Below are 8560 nucleotides of genomic sequence, written 5' to 3' on the forward strand. Positions count from 1 at the left end.
TTTCGTGTGCCTCTCTGCCATCAGTGGTTCATCCTATATTAAATACATTTCTTTCTTTTTTTTTTTTTCTGAAACAGAATTTTGTTCTTGTTGCCTAGGCTGGAGTGCAATGGTGCCATCTTGGCTCACTGCAACCTCCACCTCCCTGGTTCAAGCGATTCTCCTGCCTCAGCCTCCCAAGAAGCTGGGATTACAGGCACCTATCACTATGCCCGGCTAATTTTTTGTATTTTTAATAGAGATGGGGTTTCACCACGTTGGCCAGGCTGGTCTCAAACTCCTGACCTCAAGTGATCCACCCGCTTTGGCCTCCCAAAGTGCTGGGATTACAGGCGTGAGCCGCCGCGCCCGGCCAAGATATTAAATACATTTATTTCTCATCTCTGGTGAGGAATCTTTTCTGATCTTTTGCCCATTTTTTAACTGGGTTGTTTGTTTTCTTATTGTTGAGTTTTAAGAGTTCTTTGTATATTTTGGATACCAGTTACCTGATGAGCTTTGCAAACATGTCTCCCAGTCTGTGCCTTGTCTTTCTATTCTTTTCATAGTGTCTTTCACAGAAGTTTAAATTCTAATGTTCAACTCATCAATTCTTTTTTTCCTGGATTCTGCTTTGATGTTGCATCTAAAGTCATTGACAAGCCCCAAGTCACCTACATTTTCTCCTCTGTTATCCCCCAGGAGTGCTATAGTTTTGTGGTTTATACTCAGGCCTATGATCCATTTTAAGTTGATTTTCGTGACGGGTGTAAGGTGTGTGTCTAGGTTTGTTTTTATGCACGTGGATGTCCACCTGTTCTTGCACCATTGGTTAAAAGACTGTCTTTGCTCCTTTGTCAAAGAACAGTTGAGGCTGTGCGTGGTGGCTCACGCCTGCAATCCCAGCACTTTGGGAGGCTGAGGCGGGCAGATCTATTGAGGTCAGGAATTCGAGACCAGCCTGGGCAACATGGTGAAACTCCGTCTCTACCAAAAACACAAAACTTGGCCGGGAGTGGCGGCACATGCTTGTAATCCCAGCTACTCAGGAGGCTGAGGCAGGAGAATCGCTTGAACCAGGAAGCGGAGGCTGCAGTGAGCTGAGATCGGACTACTGCACTCCAGCCTGGGTGACAGAGAGAGGCTCGGTCTTAAAAAACAAAAAGCAAAAAAACAAAAAATAAACAAAGAGCAATTGACCTCATATAAGTGAGTCTATTTATTTCTGGGTTCTCTATTCTGTTCCATTGATCTGTCTATTGTTTTACTGTCTCGATGACTAGCTTTCTAGCAAGTCTATGTATTACTATATTACTCTTTTTAATTAAGCAAAATGGCCTCTGCCGTTTCTGAGAGATGCCATGGTTAGAAGGACTTTACCTGTCGCTGGCCCGCTGCTTGCGGTGTCTTCTCTGCTGGCCCCATGGTCTCCAGGGTGCCTTCTCGCCCGGGAAGGCCCCTGCCTCTGGGTGGCAGGCAAGTGGGCAGGGAGGCCCCATCCTTACCTCCCCATCATGGGTGAGCTTGTTTTTCAGGCACTCGGTGAGTCTATCTACATGGGGCGGGGGCGTGTGGAAAAGTAGGAATTCCTGGCTGTGGTTGGAACATTAACCATTTCACCAGCCAGACCAACCTGGGTGGCAGCCTAGCCGGAGTTCCCAGTGCCACGGGGTGGATATCTCCCACCACTGGCTCCTCAGAGCCGTCCTGGCAAGAGGTCCCCATCGATGCTCTGGGGCAGACAGGAAGGGAGCTGGGGTCCCTGTGGTACCTTGGGCGAGTCACCTCTCTTGTCAGGGTTTGTTTATCTGCCTGCACATTAGGGGCAAGGACCCCAGCCCTCCTCAAAGGGGGAGTGAGGCCAGGTCAGACCACAGGCAGAAAGCTCTTTACAAACTGTGAAGTGTTGGGCAGACATGTGAATGGAAAGGTCAGCCGGGGCTTGAGCTGGGCTGCCTGGCCTCCTGGGGTGGCCCCTGCAGGAGGTAGGGGCCAGAGGGAGGTTTTCCAGGCACTTCTGTCCAGACTTTACAGGTGAAGAGAACAAGGACCCCAAGGGATGTGGACGTAACTCCCCAGGCACACAGGTGTATTTTGTGTGTGTGTCTAAGTATTTTTCCCTCATATAGTAACGTTTTGACATCTTAAACCTTTCTGCCAGCCTGGGCAACATAGCAAGACCCCATTTCTAAAGAAATAAAAAAAAAATTAGCTGGACACAGTGATGCAAGCCTGTGGTCCCAGCTACTCGAGAGGCTGAGGTGGGAAAGTTGCTTGAGCCCAGGAGGTTGAGGCTGCAGTGAGCTGTGATTGCATCGTTGCATTCCAGCCTGGGTGACAGAGCAAGACCCTGTCTAAAAACAAAAACAAAAACAAAAATCCCACAAAACCTTTCTGGTTGTGGAGAGAGTGACCCTTCCCAGGCTAGCCAATCCTTAGAGACCACAAAGGGCCCAGCTGGATCAGGCCTTTGGTACGCAGACCCCCAGACCAGAGCCCGTCCCCCTCTGCCTGGCACGCAGCCCCTGGGAGGCGATATTCCTCGGCCATAATCGCCCCTGGGCCAGGGACCAGGCAACTGGACACCACCCCTATGTTTAGAGCCCGCAGAAATCATTCAAACTGGCCAGTCCTCAACTGCTGGCCCTGCCCTGCCTGGCACTAACTCAGACTCCTTGAGGCCCTGTGTAGAGGGTTCTAGAGTTACCCCCCATGTAGGTGTGAACGGAAAGCCTGAGGCCCTCTGGAGCCAGGTACCAGTGAGGCCGCCTGCCCCACTCTCCATGACCTTGAGCCAGGCCAGTGGGGAGTATGGCCTTGATAGCCCCTGGGCATCTTGGTCTCTGGATAGATTGGAAAACCACTTCTTGTCGCCTCCCACCCATTTTTTTGTTCCTTTATTCACTTGCTTTTTAAGAACATTTGATGGGCCCTGTGTGAAGGACCATCTTCCCCACAGCCCTGTAGGGTGTGTGTTGGGGAATAACCCTATGTATGGATGGGGAAATTGAGGCTGAGAGAGCTTTAGTGGCCTGGCCAAGTCCACAAGGCCAGAAATGGGTGGTGGGGGCCACCCAGACCCCCACTCCAGAGCTTGAGCTCTGCCTGACACCTGGGCTGCCGGTGCCTCTGCCCAAGCCCAAAGTCCCCACTTGGGGCCAGGCCCCTCCCATCAGCCTCTGAGCACCCCCAGACCCTCCTGCCCAATCTCTAGATAATCATCCAGTCCCAGCAGGCACACCAGGCCTTTCACCCCCACCCTGGCCTGGGCATTCCCAGAATTAAGGACTCCCATCCTCTGAGAGTGGGACCCCAGGCAGCCCAGTGCTCCATTAGGCAAGTTTATCGGGAATAAGATTGGAGCAGGAGGAAGGGCTGTGTCCCGCGACATCTGAAACTCCAGGCCTGGCAGTTTGGACTCTGGCCAGTGGAGAGCCATGGAGCGTTCCTGGGTGGGGCTGGGGTGGGTGTGGGAAGATCACTCTGGTGGCTGCTCTGCTTCTCTATCACTTACAAGCCCCTCTTGGGACATACGTTCCCTTGACTGGGAGACAGTTTTCCCCCCATCAGGGGCTGGGGTGAGGCAAAACCAAAGCTGGAGGATGCGAGATCCCTGCTTGGTGCTAGACAGGCGGCCAGTGAGGGATCAGCGTCGTGCTCCTTCTCCAGGGCTCAGCACCGGGCCGTGTCCAGGATGTTAGGACCAGAGGGGTTCTCGGCGACTGCAGACAAGTCCTCATGCTACAGGCCTGGGAACAAAGCCCACGGGGGAGGCCCCGCCCCACTGTAAGGCCTGGCCAGCGCATAGCGCACAGTAGGCCTGGGAGAATGGCTCAGCAACAGAGAGCCTGAACCCAGGTTCTCAGGGAGGATGTTAGGAACTGGCCAAACCGGTTGCAGATGAGTTTCCCGGCAGCTTTTCTTAGGTTTTTACAAGAAGCTGCATGGTCAGACAGGGCCTGCCTTCCTACCCTCCTGCCTCCTCCCTCTATTCTCCTCCCTAAGAGCCACCACCGGGCTCCCTTCTGAGAAGGGCTCTGCCCAGAGGCCCCTCTCCAGCCCCAGAGACCTGGCATCTGGGGAAGCAGCTGCCCTCCTTGTGGTCTCTGGCCAGCCAGCTGCATCTCTCTAGACCTCAGTTTCCATCTCTGTAAAACAGAGCTAAGAGGAGCCAGCTCTTCCCAGCATCCAGTTCTGCATCCCCAGGGCCTCCACCTCGGTCAGCCATGGGTCCCCTGTGGACAACAGGAGCAGCTTGGCCCTTGATGGCTGAGGATGCAGATCTCGGTGTGAAGGGCAGAGCCCCGGAGGATAAGGGCTCGGGACCCCTAGCTCAGTGCTCTGTCTCCAAACTGCAGCTACTTGAGCCATGCACCTTGGCCTCCATGGCTCTATCTGTAAGGGGCACGCTGTCACGTTTTTCTCCACCCAACACTGCCCTGACGGCCGTGTGGCCCCACTCCCTCCCTGGGCTCATAAAGCTTCATCCACAGCTGGAATCTGCACAGGCGCTGCTCTCAGCACTCCCATTGCCAGATCTGCAGCATGCAAGCCTCCCCTGGGCTCTGGGGACAGAACTCAGCATCCTGAGGAAGATGCAGAGGCAGGACTGTGGCCGGCAGGATGGCTGCGGTCAGAGCCTGGCTCTGGTACCGGGTGGCTTCTCCCTGTGGCCTTCAGAGGCCTGTCCTTCCCAGGCCTGCTGCAAGGACAGGGGCCACCAACCTCAGTGCTACTGAGACCACAGCCCTCTCCCCAACCATGTCCTCCACCCTCCAGCTTCCCTGCCTGACCTCAGACCCCACCTGGGTCCTCGCCTGCCTTCTCTGCCAGGCAGACTCCTGCTTACCTCTAAGACAAAGCTCCAGGCCCCCTCGCCCAGAAGCCTTCACTGCCTCCTCGCTGGGCAAGGCCCTGATGAGGGAGGCTGGGGGCCATGGAACCCTGTCTGGGTCCTGGGAAGGCTTCCTGGAGGAGGTGATGATGGAGCAGAAGTTTAAGTCAAAAGGAGGCAAGAAGGAGCCATCGAGGAAGGCAGGTTGGAGTCTGTCGAGGGCCCTTGCCATCCCGAGGTGTTGACCACTTTACGCTGTGGCCTCTGCAGGGGCTAGGCCAAGTCCCTTCCAAGAGCCTGGCACACACACGGTGAGTGCCAATATATTGACTATCTGACCTTTGAAAAATAACACGTGTGGAATATTGAATCTTGGTCATACTCACATTGTTGAGCCCATCTGTCTCTGTGTCCATGGTATTTCACAGTACAGTGTATTTTTAAAATATGGCCTTATTATTTTTAAAGTTTGTTTCCATCAATTTTCCTGCAATCTTCAAAGTTTGAATTAATCTTTCTTTCTTTTTCTTTTTTTTTTTTTGAGAGGGAGTCTTGCTCTGTTGCCCAGGCTGGAGTGCAGTGGTGCAATCTCGGCTCAGTGCAGCCTCCACCTCCCGGATTCAAGTGATTCTCCTGCCTCAGCCTCTTGAGTAGCTGGGATTACAGGCGCCTTCAACCACACCCAGCTAATTTTTGGGGCTGTTTGTTTGTTTGTTTGTTTTGAGATGGAGTCTCACTCTGTCACCCAGGCTGGAGTGCAGTGGCGCGATCTTGGCTCACTGCAACCTTTTCCTCCTGGGTTCAAGCGATTCTTATGCCTCAGCCTCCCGAGCAGCTGGGATTAAAGGCATCTGCCACCGTGCCTGACTAATTTTTGTATTTTTAGTAGAGACAGTTTTACCAAATTGGCCAGGCTGAACTCGAACTCCTGACCTCTAGTAATATGCCCACCTCGGCCTCCCAAAGTGTTGGGATTACAGGCATGAGCCACCACGCCCGGCCTGGATCAATCTTCATTAATCCAAAGGTCATGATCTACCCAGAAGTGTTCACTGATAGCTCACATTCACATTTTAATGGCCCCAGAATGTGAATCTGTGCTGTCCATGGACACTTCTGGGTAGATGATGACATTTGGATCAAGAAAATTGTCTCTCTGTGCAGGGTTGGGGTACCTTGTGAGCACACGGCAGGTTCTCAGTTCTGATATTTTGTGTTGAAATGTGTAAATATTTCAGCCCAAAGTTTCCCACAGGTGCTGTCTTTTGGCCTCCATTCGGAGTAAAATATTTAACAAATATTTGTACAAGACAAATCTCGTCAAATAAATTGCTTCTATGATGATTTTTAATGATTCTTCAAATGTATGTGCTGCAAAACTGTGGGCCTACTTAATTCCATTCCATTTCAATCCAGAATATAAATTTATCCAATTAATAGCAGGAACTCCATGAGCTGATGCTCCCCAAGGTTCAGGATGGTCCTAAGGACACAGGTACGATTTCCAAATGAAATATTGTCACTTTCTGAGCCTTCACTAGTGAATGTGATCAATTCCTGTCTGGCTTCTGTAGGGATGACTGAATTTTAATGTCTTTTGCTTTGCAAGCCGTGTTTCCAATCATTGCAATTCTACATTTCAAAGCTGAAGTGTTTTGGTGCTTCATTTGTTGAAGTCTTTGATTACACTTCTGATTTTTTTTTTTTTTAACAAACCACAAGCAAAATTTAGAGAACCTGTTTCCAAAGACACGCATGAGCATGGCAGGTCTCCTGGGCTTGTCCTCGAAGCAGCGTTCTGGAGGCTTCTGTGCTTGGGAGGCGAGAGGCTGGCAAGGCTGGAGTCTCTGTGCCAGAGCGGCTCTGTGAAGGTGACACCGCATTGTCTCAGATGCGTTGCCGTGCAGCTCCTGTGACTGGGCACACACACGGGAAGACAGTGGCAAAGGTGAATAACCACAGCCTCTGCTTTGCCACTTGGTCACAGCCGCAGTTATGAATTCTGTGAGTGTCACCGCCAAGCTCGTCTCTACCCCATTTGGTGTCTGACTTTAATGAGAACATTGCTTTTACCACAGAATTTCTATGTCTATCATCATCGCAAAAACAAACAATTTTGCCTTCGTGCTGAACTTTTAAACAGAATTCACAAGAGCGTTCACGATCATGTCTAATGAGTCACTCGAGACAGAATCAACTTCTAAAAGCTTTACCTTGATTGCATAGATCGGGGGAAAAATCCAGCCGCCGCTGGAATTTGCAATTTGCTGGTGGTGTCTCAGGAGTAGGGGTGGTCCCAGCTGTCCCCAGCCAGGGTGGCTGCAAGTTCCGTTCCAGGGTTCGCCTCAAGCTGCTCTGCCCAGCTTCTAGAAGCACAGGCCGCTACGGCCCAGGGCCCCAGGTACCTGCCAAGGTGCAGCCAGCCCCTGGGAGGCCGGGGTCTGAGAGACAGGCCTCATGAGGACATGTGGGCTTTTCACTGGCTCATAGCCACACACAGTCTGAGGTGGTGGGCGGGTCTTAGTCCCCCGAGACACAAGTAGGGAAACAGGCTCTGGGTCAGCAGGTGCCTCACCCAGGTTGAGACAGGGTGGAACGGAGACTGAACCCACGTCTAGCCATGCCTGCCTGGTGGGCAAGGCCGGGGGCATGAGGGTGTGTGGGTGCTGCATGTGGGGAAGGGAACTCAGGTCCCTGGCCAGAGGTGGCTCCCCAGGATATCTGGTTCCAACGCCACTTCTCTTACCAGCCTGAAATGCCACTGTTGGGCTTCATGTCGTGGCTTGATGCCTCACGTGGCATCTCCTGTCCTCGCTGGCCCCTGAGCCCTTCTGTGGTCAGGCATGTCCTATCTCGTGGGGTTCCATGGGACACTGTTTGGGAATCACTGAGTGATCTGTGCATTAAAAGCAGTTGCACTGAGAGGGCTTCCAGGGGCTGGCGTAGCCTGGCCCAGCAGAGGGGGCCTGGTCTATGGGCAGTTGCCAGGCTTCTCAGCCTCACAGTGCTGCTTCCTTCCTGTTCAGCCTCCAGCAGGTCCCCTCCTCCGCCTGTTTCCCCACTTGTAAAATGGGGTGACTGACCTGCAGGATGTCCCTTCTCATGTTGTCAGGAGCTGATTCCCCAGGGCCTTGAGCACATGAGGCAGGAGGGGACCTGCCAGGCCAGAGGCTGCTCACACGTCCCAGCCAGGCCCCAGTGGGGCCCCAGCCTGCTCACCACAGCCCCAGACCACAGCTGCCAAGGCCTCCTGAGGCGGCCCCCGCAGCCCAGGGCCCTGCCCAGACAGGGAAGCCCGGGAGCAGGGGGGAGAATCGGTTCCACAGGGCTTAGGTGTTCCCAGGAAAGGCAGCTCCGGGCAGCCTCTGCCAAGACGCCAGAGGGCCACCTGAAGAGGGATGCCCCGGGCTGGGCGGGAGCTCTCTCCAGAGGCTGCTGTGTGTGGGCGAGGGGTCTGGGGTGTTCAGGTCTTGGGGCTCTGGGCCAGCCTTTCTCCTTCCAGAGAGGGTCTCTGCAAATGGCTGTCTGCGTGGACCGGGGAGCAGCGTGACCACACCCAGGGGTGCAGAGATGGGGGCTTGAGAGTGCCCCGGGCCCGGGTGTGGCCGAGGAGACAGAGGGGTTGTTGCCCACTTCAGTCAAGAGAGTCAGGGCAGGCCTGGTGGCACCCCGGTTGGCACACCCCATCGTGGGCTGTCCGGGTGAGGTGGGTGGGGCTGGGACTCTGCTGGTTCTGGTTGCTATAGG

At 53.7% G+C, this 8560-nt stretch overlaps 1 long non-coding RNA gene across 1 annotated transcript; it reads right to left on the reverse strand.

Annotated features, from left to right (window-relative positions):
* Positions 1 to 6385: 6385 nt before the first annotated feature.
* Positions 6386 to 8359, reverse strand: LOC115835934. The gene is made up of 2 exons (XR_004030901.1): positions 7027 to 8359; positions 6386 to 6729 (listed from the first exon to the last, which is right to left on the reverse strand). It is a non-coding gene; the product is annotated as an uncharacterized LOC115835934 (long non-coding RNA).
* Between the last annotated feature and the right edge of the window lie 201 nt (positions 8360 to 8560).

This window comes from Nomascus leucogenys, chromosome 7b (genome assembly GCF_006542625.1).
Source record: "Nomascus leucogenys isolate Asia chromosome 7b, Asia_NLE_v1, whole genome shotgun sequence".
Classification (NCBI taxonomy): Eukaryota; Metazoa; Chordata; class Mammalia; order Primates; family Hylobatidae; genus Nomascus; species Nomascus leucogenys.